The sequence below is a fragment of the Mixophyes fleayi genome, chromosome 5, assembly GCF_038048845.1.
Source record: "Mixophyes fleayi isolate aMixFle1 chromosome 5, aMixFle1.hap1, whole genome shotgun sequence".
Lineage (NCBI taxonomy): Eukaryota > Metazoa > Chordata > Amphibia > Anura > Limnodynastidae > Mixophyes > Mixophyes fleayi.
Genome location: NC_134406.1, coordinates 279,792,352 through 279,804,972, shown reverse-complemented (window position 1 = coordinate 279,804,972; position 12,621 = coordinate 279,792,352). Strand labels below are relative to the sequence as shown.

At 40.2% G+C, this 12,621-nt stretch overlaps 1 protein-coding gene across 2 annotated transcripts in view; it reads right to left on the bottom strand.

The window, feature by feature from the left end:
- LOC142157928 (tyrosinase-like) overlaps positions 1-12,621 on the bottom strand; it is a 101,623-nt gene that overhangs the window by 40,414 nt on the left and 48,588 nt on the right. The window lies entirely within an intron of this gene.

Sequence of the window (12,621 nt, the reverse complement as noted above, 5' to 3'; positions counted from 1 at the left end):
TGGGCACTTGACTCTTCCTTCTGACTAGATTGTCCTCATTTCTTGGGCTTATTTTGTTTAGTTTATTGAGGTTTGGTGGGGGGCAGTTACCATTTGTAACGACCTTTGCTATACCAAATTGACTTGATTTTCTAGCCATTCGTTTGATTTGCACTTAGTGTTAAATTAATAGAAATATGCTGATTAATTTACGTAATAAAGTGTAACTGCGATGCCACCAGAAAGGCAAATGTCTGTTGTGGGAGTAACTGCACAGCAAGAAGCAGCAAAAAGACAAAGGGCGGAGCAGGATAAAGCCCGACGACAAACTATGACTGATGACCAAGGAGAACGTGATTGTCATTGTCATGCAAATCTGACTGCTCAGGAAATTGCCCGTCACAGAGAAAACAATCAAAGACCGAACAGGACAGAGGTAATATCACGTCAATGACTACAAGTCAGCGAACAAGATGCAACGCCATTCTTGGTGTCGGTAACTTTGATGAAACCATTAATTAATGCTCATAGCTGTGGTCCCGTGAACAGTATTTGTGAATTTTGCCAAACTATGCATAGTGAATTAGCATGAGGTGGTGACCTAAATACCAAGCAGCTTATGATTCTTCAAATGTTGTTCTAATGGGTTAGGATTGGGATGTTTAGAAATATTTAAAAAAATGAAGAATAGTATCAACAAATCCTTGGGTTAGGAATTAAAGTAATAGAAAAGGTAACGAAAAAATTGGATGATTTCTACAGATATAAGAACCTTTTTATGGGTGGAAAATCTACAAATTGCTACATTACAGGCACTTTCCAGGATTCCAGCTTTATGAATGATCTCCCCAGCCAAATTATCATGTCAGGCCTGAGTTACCTTGCTAAAAAAAATCCCAACATAAACATTCAATTTTATTTATTGAAGCATTCAAAAAATTGCAGGTTACAGGTATAGATGAGTAAATCTTTCCATCCAAAGTTGAAATTCAAATTTCTTAAATTAGGTTTCAGTGGATAAATTAGCCAGACATGAGAGTGTGCCACATGTCCAGGAAGGGATTAACTTTTCCCAAAGGATGGTAAAGCTCCAGCTCTCCTCACAGCGGACAGGCCAGACCTTTCAGTGTAGATTAAAAAAAGGACGAAAAGTATTTTGGTTCACTGCGAGTGTAAATATGTTGATATTGCATATAGTCCCGTCACTCCCACTGTTCACCTGCTGCATTCCTGTTCTTGTGTCTGCTTCCGGCTTCCTGTATCGCCCACTGCCCTCCACTAGACAAGTGACTGTCAATAAAAGGAGTCAATTGCAAAGAAGTGCACGTAAACAAAACTTTATAAGAATAGCATTTGGCTAGTTTTATACGTATTTTCCTGGTTGTAAGAGGTCCGCAAAGTTCTAATTATTAAACATTTTCACATTCACACGCAAAGCCCATTACACGGCACATTTTTTAAAAAAAATATCTCTTCTTAATAGGTATATTACAATAAATAATAATAAAAAAATAATAATAACTCTTTCTTATAATTTACATTATACGTATTGAAGCATTTTATTTTATTTACATTACCTAAGATCTGTCTTTCAGCTCACCTATATACTCACCAATACAGTGATGCTGTATTGGTGTTAGGACTCCTATGTTTATTAGGTCTGCTGTACCTCTATGCTACCATAGGTGCTGCTGTTATGAACTTTAGACATTTACATCTCACCTGCAGGAGTTAATCTCCTTCCCTGTGTGATCACCTGCACCTGCTTCTCTGACCATTTAGTCCCACGCCTCACTCTGTACCTTGCAGGTCATTGATTGTTTGTATCCGATGCCCCATGCCATATGCCCTGTGCCATATGCCCTGTGCCTTGGACATTCTGCATACCAGTGATTTTGTTCCTGTGTATCCCTGGTCCTACCTGTTACCATTATTTCATACTCACAACTTGCCTGCATCTTCCAGCATACAGTTTATTAAAATAATAATTGAATGTTATTACAAAAAGAAGCAAAGAACATTAAAATGCTATAAAGGTTCTATTTACAAAAATAATAGTGTGCACATATAACACATGTGATATCTTGTTCAATTTTGAATACAATAATAGTTGTCCTAACAGCAGATTCTTTTGTTAGAGTCAAGAGAAAGGAGTGGTTTAAAATAATCACAATTCCATCATCATCATCATTTATTTATATAGCGCCACTAATTCCGCAGCGCTGTACAGAGAACTCATTCACATCAGTCCCTGCCCCATTGGAGCTTACAATCTAAATCCCCTAATGTAGACACACACTCATACACAGACAGAGAGGGAGACAGACAGACAGGGAGAGACTAGGGTAAATTTTGATGGTAGCCAATTAACCTACCAGTATGTTTTTGGAGTGTGGGAGGAAACCCACGCAAACACAGAGAGAACATACAAACTCCACACAGATAAGGCCATGGTCGGGAATCGAACTCATGACCCCAGTGCTGTGAGGCAGAAGTGCTAACCACTAGGCCACCGTGCTGCCCTATCATTTCAAAATCTTCAAGGATCATTCCTGTAGGTTAATATCTTAACCTAGAGGAATGAGTGTTGGCTTGTCCTGTGTGTATGGCTCACTGCTTGGCACTCTGGGAGATTCATCTGAAAAAGGAATTCATTTCTTCAACAGTTTTGAGAATTAACCAAATCTATTTATCCTTATTCCACAAGGTAATTAAATTTTCTAATCATTATAAACATGTACATTAAACATTTAAAAACAGAAGATAATTATAATAATTCTACATACTGCTATTAAATGTAGGGCAGCATGGTGACAGGGACTGATGTGAATGAGATATATTCTCTGTACAGCGTTGCAGAATTGGTTGCTATATAAATACATGAAATGTAGACTTGATTAACTTCATTCAAATATAACTTTCTTTCACAGTTCCACCTTGTGGACATGATCATGCTCGCTAGGTAAGAGCGTAGCAGGATTAAGGGTAGTACACCAATGACTGGTAAGGTGATGGGGAGCCATAAGAGCTAATTCCCATTTTGTAAATCTGGCAGCGGAGACGTGTCGTTTTTGTGTTGAATTCATCAATGCAGCATGTAGCACATAAATGGCTTTGAATAATCTGGAATGCCTAATGCAGGGGCATCAGCTTTGAGTGCATCAAAAGCATTTTCTGTCTCCTCTGTATGGTTTACCAAGTCAGGTAGATATAAACTAGGGATGTGCATCGGCGACTTTTGGTGTCTCGTGTTTTGTGTTTTGGATTCGGATTTTCGTGATGTTTTGGGTTCGGATTTGTTTCGCAAAACACCTGCCGAAAGGTTTTGGTTCGGATTTAAGGTTTTGGATTCGGATTTTTTTTGAAAAAAGCATAGACTGCGTAGAGGAGTGGTCACCACAATATAAATTAAAAACCCTGAACTTGTATGATTCGCACCAATAAATGTATCTGGACTGCGTAGAGGAGTGGTCACCACAATATAATTAATAAAAAACCCTCCACGGGTCTGAATTCCCCAAAAAAAATTCTGGACTGCGTAGTGGGGTGGCCCCGGTACCCAATTTGATATCGGGGCCACAGTATAATTAATACACCCTCAACTGGTCGGAATTCCACCAAACAAGTATCTGGACTGCGTAGTGGGGTGGCCCCGGTACCCAATTTGATACCGGGGCCACAATATAATTAATACACCCTCAACTGGTCAGAATTCCACCAAACAAGTATCTGGACTGCGTAGTGGCCCTGGTATCAAATTGGGTACCGGGGCCACAATATAATAAATACACCCTCAACTGATCAGAATTCCAGGGAACAGATGGGGGACACCGGATGGACGTCTAAAACCAACATAGCAGTTAAGGGCGCAGTTCCTCTTTTTTGTGACTGCACAAACAATTAACGTAGTAATAGAAATGACAGTTTTTGTTTTTGTTTTAAATAGAGAAAGAAAGAAGGTAGTACTAGAAATGACAGTTATTTTTTTTTTTTTTTTAAATAGAGAAAGAAAGAAGGTAGTACTATAAATGTCAGTTCCTCTTTTTTGGAACTGCACAAACAGTGATGAAAATGAAGGTGGAGCTGTTGGCAGATCACGGTCCTCTTCAGAGGACAATCTCCTGACCAGCAGGTCTTTGCACCGCTGTAGACTTGTGTCCGCCGGAAATAGAGACACAACATACGCTTTAAACCGAGGATCGAGAACGGTGGGCAGAATGTATTCCTATGACTTTAAAAGACTGACCACCCTCGGATCCTGGCAAAACGTACGAAGGGCTTCATCCACAAGAGCTACATGCTTGGTGGAATCCCAATGGTTTACCAGCTCCTCCCTCACTTTCTCCAGCTGCTTCTGCAAAAGCCTGATCAGGGGAATCACCTGACTCAAGCTGGCAGTGTCGGAACTGACTTCTCGTGTGGCAAGTTCAAATGGCTGCAGAACCTTGCACAACACGGAAATCATTCTCCAGTGCGCTTGACTCAGGCGCATCCCCACTCCTTTTCCTATGTCGTAGGTGGCTGTGTAGGCTTGAATGGCCTTTTGATGCTCCTCCATCCTCTGCAGCATATAGAGGGTGGAGTTCTAGCACGTCACTACCTCTAGTTAATTTAGATTGCAAGGCTTGTAAACACTGTGAAGATAAAAAAAAGCAGGCTGCACAGACTGTGGAGCTAGAAAGTGAAATTAAATGGACCACGTTACTTTGGTGGCTATCTATGCCCCCCCCCCCCCCCCCCCCGCCCTACACTTGTAGTTGAATATAAAAAAAGCAGCCTGCATAGACTGTAGAACTAGAAATTCAAATATACAAAGAAATGGACAAAGGCAGTTTGGTATCTGTCTGCTTCAGATCCCCTCTCCACTAGGAGTAAAATAGAAAACTATTCAGCCGTTATATAATCTAGAATATAAATAGAAATTGAGAAAGGCAATTTGGTATCTGTCTGCATCATAATCATCAACATCCTCCTCAGCGCCAGCTACATCAATATCCTCCTCCCGGTGTACAACATTCACACCTACATTAGCCAAATCTGTAACTGGACTGTGGGTGATCCTTCCAGCATATGCAGAGGGCGTGCTGCAAATGCTGGATGGAGTCACCTCTTCCCATACAGTGATGGGAAGGTCAGGCTTCACAACCACCAACACCCTTGGACTCGCCTTGGGGATTTGAGATGTCATCTGTTTAGAAGGCAGAGTTCTTTGCTGTTTTGTTGTTGTTGCTGACAGCATAACTCTCTTAAATTTTTTGTAGGGGGGGGAGGAGGAGGAGGGCTTAGATCCTTGGGTGAAGCTGGACCACTAGTCATGAACACGGGCCAGGGCCTAAGCCGTTCCTTGCCACTACGTGTCGTAAATGGCATATTGCCAACTTTACGTTTCTCCTCAGATGATTTTAAGTTTCTCTTTTTGCTATTTTTTGAGAACTTGGGCTTTTTGGATTTTACATGCCCTGTACTAGGAGATTGGGCATCGGGCTTGCCAGACGAAGTTGATGGCATTTCATCGTCTATGTCATGACTAGTGGCAGCAGCTTCAGCATTAGGAGGAAGTGGGTCTTGATCTTTCCCTACTTTATACTCCAAATTTTGGTTTTCCATTATATGTAGCACAAGAGAGCGTACCCCTAAGCCACACACACTCGGCAAAGCCTTTAAAAATTTGATGCGGCACAGGAGAGTACCACTGGACTTATACTGCTGAATCAGTGAACTTTGTAATAGCAGTATCACTGGACTTATACTGCTGAATCAGTGAACTTTGTAATATATCAGTACCACTGGACTTATACTGCTGAATCAGTGAACTTTGTAATAACAGTACCACTGGACTTATACTGCTGAATCAGTGAACTTTGTAATAACAGTACCACTGGACTTATACTGCTGAATCAGTGAACTTTGTAATAGCAGTACCACTGGACTTATACTGCTGAATCAGTGAACTTTGTAATATATCAGTACCACTGGACTTATACTGCTGAATCAGTGAACTTTGTAATAACAGTACCACTGGACTTATACTGCTGAATCAGTGAACTTTGTAATAGCAGTACCACTGGACTTATACTGCTGAATCAGTGAACTTTGTAATAGCAGTACCACTGGACTTATACTGCTGAATCAGTGAACTTTGTAATAGCAGTACCACTGGACTTATACTGCTGAATCAGTGAACTTTGTAATAGCAGTACCACTGGACTTATACTGCTGAATCAGTGAATTTTGTAATAGCAGTACCACTGGACTTATACTGCTGAATCAGTGAACTTGGTAATATTGCAGTACCAATGGGCTTATACTGCAGGATTGGTTTTGCAAATTTTGTTGTAATTAATTTTTTTTAAAATTATTTTTTTGTATTTTTTTTTATAACTTTTTTTTAATTTTTTAAACACTTGGGAATAATGGGGAAATAACTATGCCCTTAGAAGCACAGAGCACAGGACACAGCACCACTGGACTGAACAGGACACAGCACTTGACCCAGCAGCACCACTGAACTCAAAATTGACAGAGCACAGCACACAACACCACTGGACTGATACTGCTGAATGTGTGAACTTTGTAATATTGCAGTACCACTCGACTTTTACTGCTGAATGTGTGAACTTGGTAATATTGCAGTACCAATGGGCTTATACTGCAGGATTGGTTTTGCAAATTTTGTTGTAATTAAAAAAAAAAATAATTAGTTTTTTGTATTTTTTTTTATAACTTTTTTTTAATTTTTTAAACACTTGGGAATATTGGGGAAATAACTATGCCCTTAGAAGCACAGAGCTCAGGACACAGGACCACTGGACTGAACAGGACACAGCACAGGACCCAGCAGCACCACTGAACTCAAAATTGACAGAGCACAGCACACAGCACCACTGGACTGATACTGCAGAACACAGCACAGCACAGCACAGCACAGCACAGCACAGCACAGCACAGCACAGCACAGAACTAAACAGCACAGCACAGAATTAAAAAGCACAGCACGAAATCTACCAGGACAGAGGACCACCTAACACACCCTCCCTCTACCCTGATCAATGCCCGAGTGAAGATGGCGATGACTAACGGGGAATTTATAGGTTCCGAGTATCGCGAGATCCGACAGTGGGATTATGACTCCGAGCCTCGGTTTCAGGTTTTCATTTGGCGCCAATACCCGGATCTGTCTCGGATCCGACTCGGATCGGCAACGTTCGGGTGGGCTCGGATTCAGGAAATCCGAGTGCACTCATCTCTAATATAAATAGACTAGAACTTGCAATGGTAAAGTCAAAATGGTGTAGCCAGGAATCCAATACTTACAAAAGCTACATATACCTAGAAATGTACACACTTGTGATTTATTTTGTGGCAAGTGCATATACAGAATAACTTGCACTCTTTCCGGGGAAAGATGTCTCAGTCCTTTTGTCAACTAATGACCCAATACTTAACCTGAGTCTGGCAAGGTTGCAATTTGTCTCTGGATACCTTGTGGCCAGTTTGATCCAGGAATGTTAACAGAAAACTGATATCTGCAAGGCATGACGGTAAAGAAGCAGAAAACAACAGTAAGTAATCAACATATTGGAGCAATACAGAACCACATTGCTCTATAAAAGCCACAAGACAATTATGCAGTGCCTGGGAGAATATACCTGGATGTCAATAAAACCATGGACCATTGCTCACACAGACACAGGAGGGGTAGCAGTGTTCTTGTCAGTCTCCAGTGCCATTGCTTTGTGTCATCGATATGGATCATGATCAGTCAACAGAAAAGCAGGATCATGAAGCAGCTGCTGGCACAAGTCATGTTGATAGTTCTAGTCCCTCTATGTCATCTACTAAAGCCTATGCTCAAGTGCATAGTGGGTTTAAGTCACAGAAACTAAAATTCAAAATAGCTTTTACATTGGTAAAGAAAAAAACACCTCTAATAAAGGGAAAGTTAACTGTAGAAAAATCTAAAATTGCCAACATGCCATTCTACACACGCAGTGGCAAGGAAAGAATCAGGCCTTCGTCTTTATGTATGAGTGCTAGTTCTGCAACTTTCAGTGAGGCATCTTCTTCTAAGGTCACAAAGTGGTGCAAAAAATGTAATGTGTAAAAGCTGAGCTGGAAAAAACCAGTAAGGCTGTAGAAGAAACTGCATGTTCAGAAATGTCACAAATCCCTGAGTAGAGTCTATCCACGTGTGCTATGTCTAAGGCTGACCTTTCTGTACTCATAAAGAAGCCTCCTTTCCCAATTTCTGCAAATGTGTGGATGAGCAGCCCAAGTGTAGCTGGTGATTTAGAAACTGAGGATGCCACTTTGGATTTTCAACAGGATGAGGGGGATATTTGTGTAGCTGACAACGGTGCTAATTAAGATGTTGATGATTATGATGTTGTTCATGTAAGTCCTGCACCGGTGGAAGCAGTTCTTGCCGGTGGTAAGAAGAAGGCCATTGTCATGCCTGGGCATAAGACCAAAAAATCCACCTCTTATGTGTGGAATTATTTTTACCCAAATCCTGACAACAGTTGACTAGCCATTTGTAGCGTTTGTAAAGCCACAGTCATTAGAGGTAGGGACCTTAACCATTTAGGAACCTCATCCATGTTTCGCCATTTGAAGAGAGTTTATGGCAAGCTTTTTTGGAAAATCAGACACTTAAAGCAGTCCAACATCAGCTAGCTCCCTTCTCTCAGCCAGATTCCAACACCTGCAATCTACACCGTCAACACCTTCATCATCAATATCCTCACTAGTGATCAGAGTTACTCCTGCATCCAAGTTGCTAAAGCTAGATGACTCCTCCCCAATCCAGGATTCTTCTGAAAAATTCTTGAGCGTTAGCCCCACTGCTGCTGCTGCTGCTGCTGCTGAGGGTGGATCTTCTTCCCAGAAGCAGAACAAGAAGATGACTATTACTAGTTTACAACATTTACTCGCTTACTTAACAAGCCATGGGAAAGGAGAGGGAATGAGCTTTAGTCCAGTACAGTGGAGAATACTTTCTGTGTTGTGCAAGGTGCTGAAACTATTCAAAGTCACCTCTGAAGTGAGTCAGACACTGCTAGCTTGAGTCAAGTGATTCCCTTAATTAGACTTTTGGAAAAGCAGCTCAAGAAATTGATGAAGGAGATGAAGCAAAGCAATTCCGCTAAGTATGTCAAGTACTTTGTTCGCTTCACCAGGTTCCTAGAGTTATCAACAGCTTCATCATCATCATCACCATTTATTTATATAGCGCCACTGATTCCGCAGCGCTGTACAGAGAACTCATTCACATCAGTCCCTGCCCTGTGGAGCTTACAGTCTAAATTCCCTTACATGCACACACAGATAGAGAGACAGACTAGGGTCAATTTTGATAGCAGACAATTAACATCTTGAAATTGGATCACTACATTTTGGCGACTGTGCTTGAGCCTAGGTTTAAGAGCTATTTCTTCCCTTTATTTCCAACTGACCCAGATCTCAAGAGATGCAATGAGCTCTTGGTGAGCAAGTTGATAGCTCAAGGGGTACATGACACGACAACATCTCCTCCTTCAGTTTCTCAGGCAACTGCTGCTGGGAAAAACCTTAGCTTTTCCAAGAGACCCAGGGGTGAAGCAGATGAGTAAGCACAACAATTTGAAATCTGTTGTGGTCTAAAAGAATTGCCCAAAAATCGTCACACCTCTGCCGTAACTCCACCTGATCCTACTATCAACATCCAAAGAATGGTGGAGGATTATTTTAACAATAGCATACAAATAGACACATCAGATAGTCCCTTTACATACTGGGAGGAAAAAAGGCAATTTGGAGGCCCATGTACAAACTCTTTTTGCAATACCTAAGCTGCAGTGTGTACTCGGAAAGAGTTTTCAGCACAGCAGGAATTCTTGTCAGCGATCGGCGTAGGAGGTCTCTTCCTAAAAATGTGGAAAAGATGATGTTCATCAAAATGAACTACAAATTCCACAAGGAAGGCCTTTCCCGCCAATTACATCAATGTACAGAGACTTCTGTAATGGTGGATTCCAGCGGGATGAATTAATATTGTGTGAGGATGATGTACACACTGATGGGGCTGAGGATGATGACAACATGTTGCCACTGGATAATTCATTGACAGCACTGTTAGCTGCCTTAAGCCCATTGTTAGCTGTTTTGTTGGGGACCAAACAAACCAAGCACTTCAGATGCAAAAGTGTCAGTCCTTGTCGCTGAAGTGTTTGTTTTGTTAAATTGTAAATGTCCTTTTAAATATTCAACATAAGGGTAGGTTTGTGCCGTTGCTCTGTCGCTTAGTATCCAACCAGCTCGCTGTAGTCTTTGGCCTAAACTGGATGAACATCCCTAGTTATAAAATCCAGTGTACAATAAATGGCGCAACATAACTTACACATCAGATCTCTCTCTAACAAAGGAAGGAATGTTATGTACTCAAAGGACCAACAGTTACTTGCACTGTTTGGGTTAATGGAAGCTGCTGCACTATGTCTTAAACTCCTACTGTACATATTAAGTCATCAGATAATGGTACAATATCAGGGGTATTTAACACTGATTTGGTTGCCCAATATCTATTAAAACTAGTGTTTCAGAATACCAATATGCAATAAAATAAATGGCTCAACATCTGCAGTGTCAGAAGCATCTAAGCTCAATAATGTATGAGTGTGGCCACAACAACATTGTGGATAAGAATATTGAAGCTGCTGTCCAGGATTCTGCAGATGCGATTTTTCAAAAGCCGTTGTTCCTCCTTGCTGGTTGTAGTCAGATGATTTAGAAGGCATAGCACAGAATTGAGTTGTTTGAGGGATGGGTGAGGACCTGCATAATATGGCTTACCACGCCCCCTACTCCCCCACTGTAGATATGGGCAGAGAGATACCCCACCTCCTCATATTAACACCCCCTTTTCTTCTGGCTCACCCACTCCCAAAAGAACAACAATTATAAGAATAATGACCTTCTTGTCCACATGCAAATCAAAGAATAGCCATTTTAGGATGATGTTTAATATCAAACTGGGTATTATTATTATTTATTATATATTTATTAAGAAGTTGCCACAGGTTCCATAGTGCCGGATACAGAAGCAAGCAACAAATACATGCGGTAATTCACATAAATGATGATGATGATAAGTAGCACAGATGAGTGTGAGTAATGCTATGGGGACTCATATAGTGTGCACCAAAATACATGACAGCACATACAAGGGAGTCAGTATAATTCCTAAGCATTGCCTGTTGCTGTAAAGTTTTTAATTGAACAATTATAAAAAATTATGCTTCCAATCTTCCCTTTTCTTGCCAATATTAACATCACGATTAATAATCAAGTTTTAATTTCTGCTAAATATTTTGTCTTCATTCTGGAGTAGCAATTTGAAGCCTGATTCTCAATGCATCTATTAACCCTTCTACCAAAACTGCAGCAGGCATTAGCCTAGGCCCATTTGCTATACCGATAAAATGTGACATTTCAATCTCAGTCCTTGCATAATAATCCTTGACAGTTCACTATTATTTTGCTTAATCATTGAAAAGTTTATGGCAATCAACTCACAGGGAAAATCCACCCTCAGCTGTGCAATAATATTAGTAATATTAGTCTGATTAGCAGCATCATTCACACACAAACAACTCAACATTCCTGCACCTATTGTCTAGTTGTAATTGAAATGTTTCATGTCTTTGTCACTGTAACCAATTTAAATTATAATGGTTACAATAATTTGCAGCAATAATAAGTGTTAGTAAGTATCAAGTGGTAGATTAGGTTAACATAATCTATACCTCTTCTACCAACTATTTTAACCATTATTATTTAAATGGGTTACAGTGACAAGAGGTGCTGGATATTTCAATTATAACTAGACAATGAGCGAAATATTGTTGATTTTTTTGCATTTTGTTATAGCCAAGAAGGGATACCTTGAATATCATGCAGTTCTTGCAACAGCAATAGTGATAGAGCGCTGATCCATTTCACCCCCTCTGTTTATCATTCACATACAGCAAGCACAGCATTAGCAAAGAATGTGTCAATATTTGTTCCTTCAAGTAATATTACTCTAAGCAGAATACAGCAATCGTGCCCTATATGTTCCGCTTCTCTAATCATAAAGAGTAGTAAGTTTTAGCTGAGTCTGTGGGTGGATGTGTCAGCATGTTTTGTATAAGTTACTGCATTTACAGTACATGTATTGGTGAAGATAACACCCTTGTGCAGATTCATTTTGCAATTACCTTGAATGCCACAAGTTATTCACTGCTAATTTATAAACTTGTCATACAATAGTATGGACTTTCCAGGCAATAATAATAAAATAAGGATAATCAAAATAATTAAATAATACATATACTGCTCTATCTTTAAGTAAAGTCACGTTTGGTATGCTTAGTAGCACATAAATAATGTCAATCTATTTTAAATATTTAGCAAAGTTTAAGGTATCCTATCATTGAGGGGCAAATGTTGGAAATGAAATGGAATAAGATGGCTTTATTCATCTTTACATGTTTGTTACCTGATTGTGTGTTGCCATCATTCCTGTCTGATGGTCAGACCCACAGGTAATGCTGATAAATACAATTAATTACAGCTTCACACATATAATGTAGGCATCACCTCTAAAGTAAGTTGAGAAAGCAG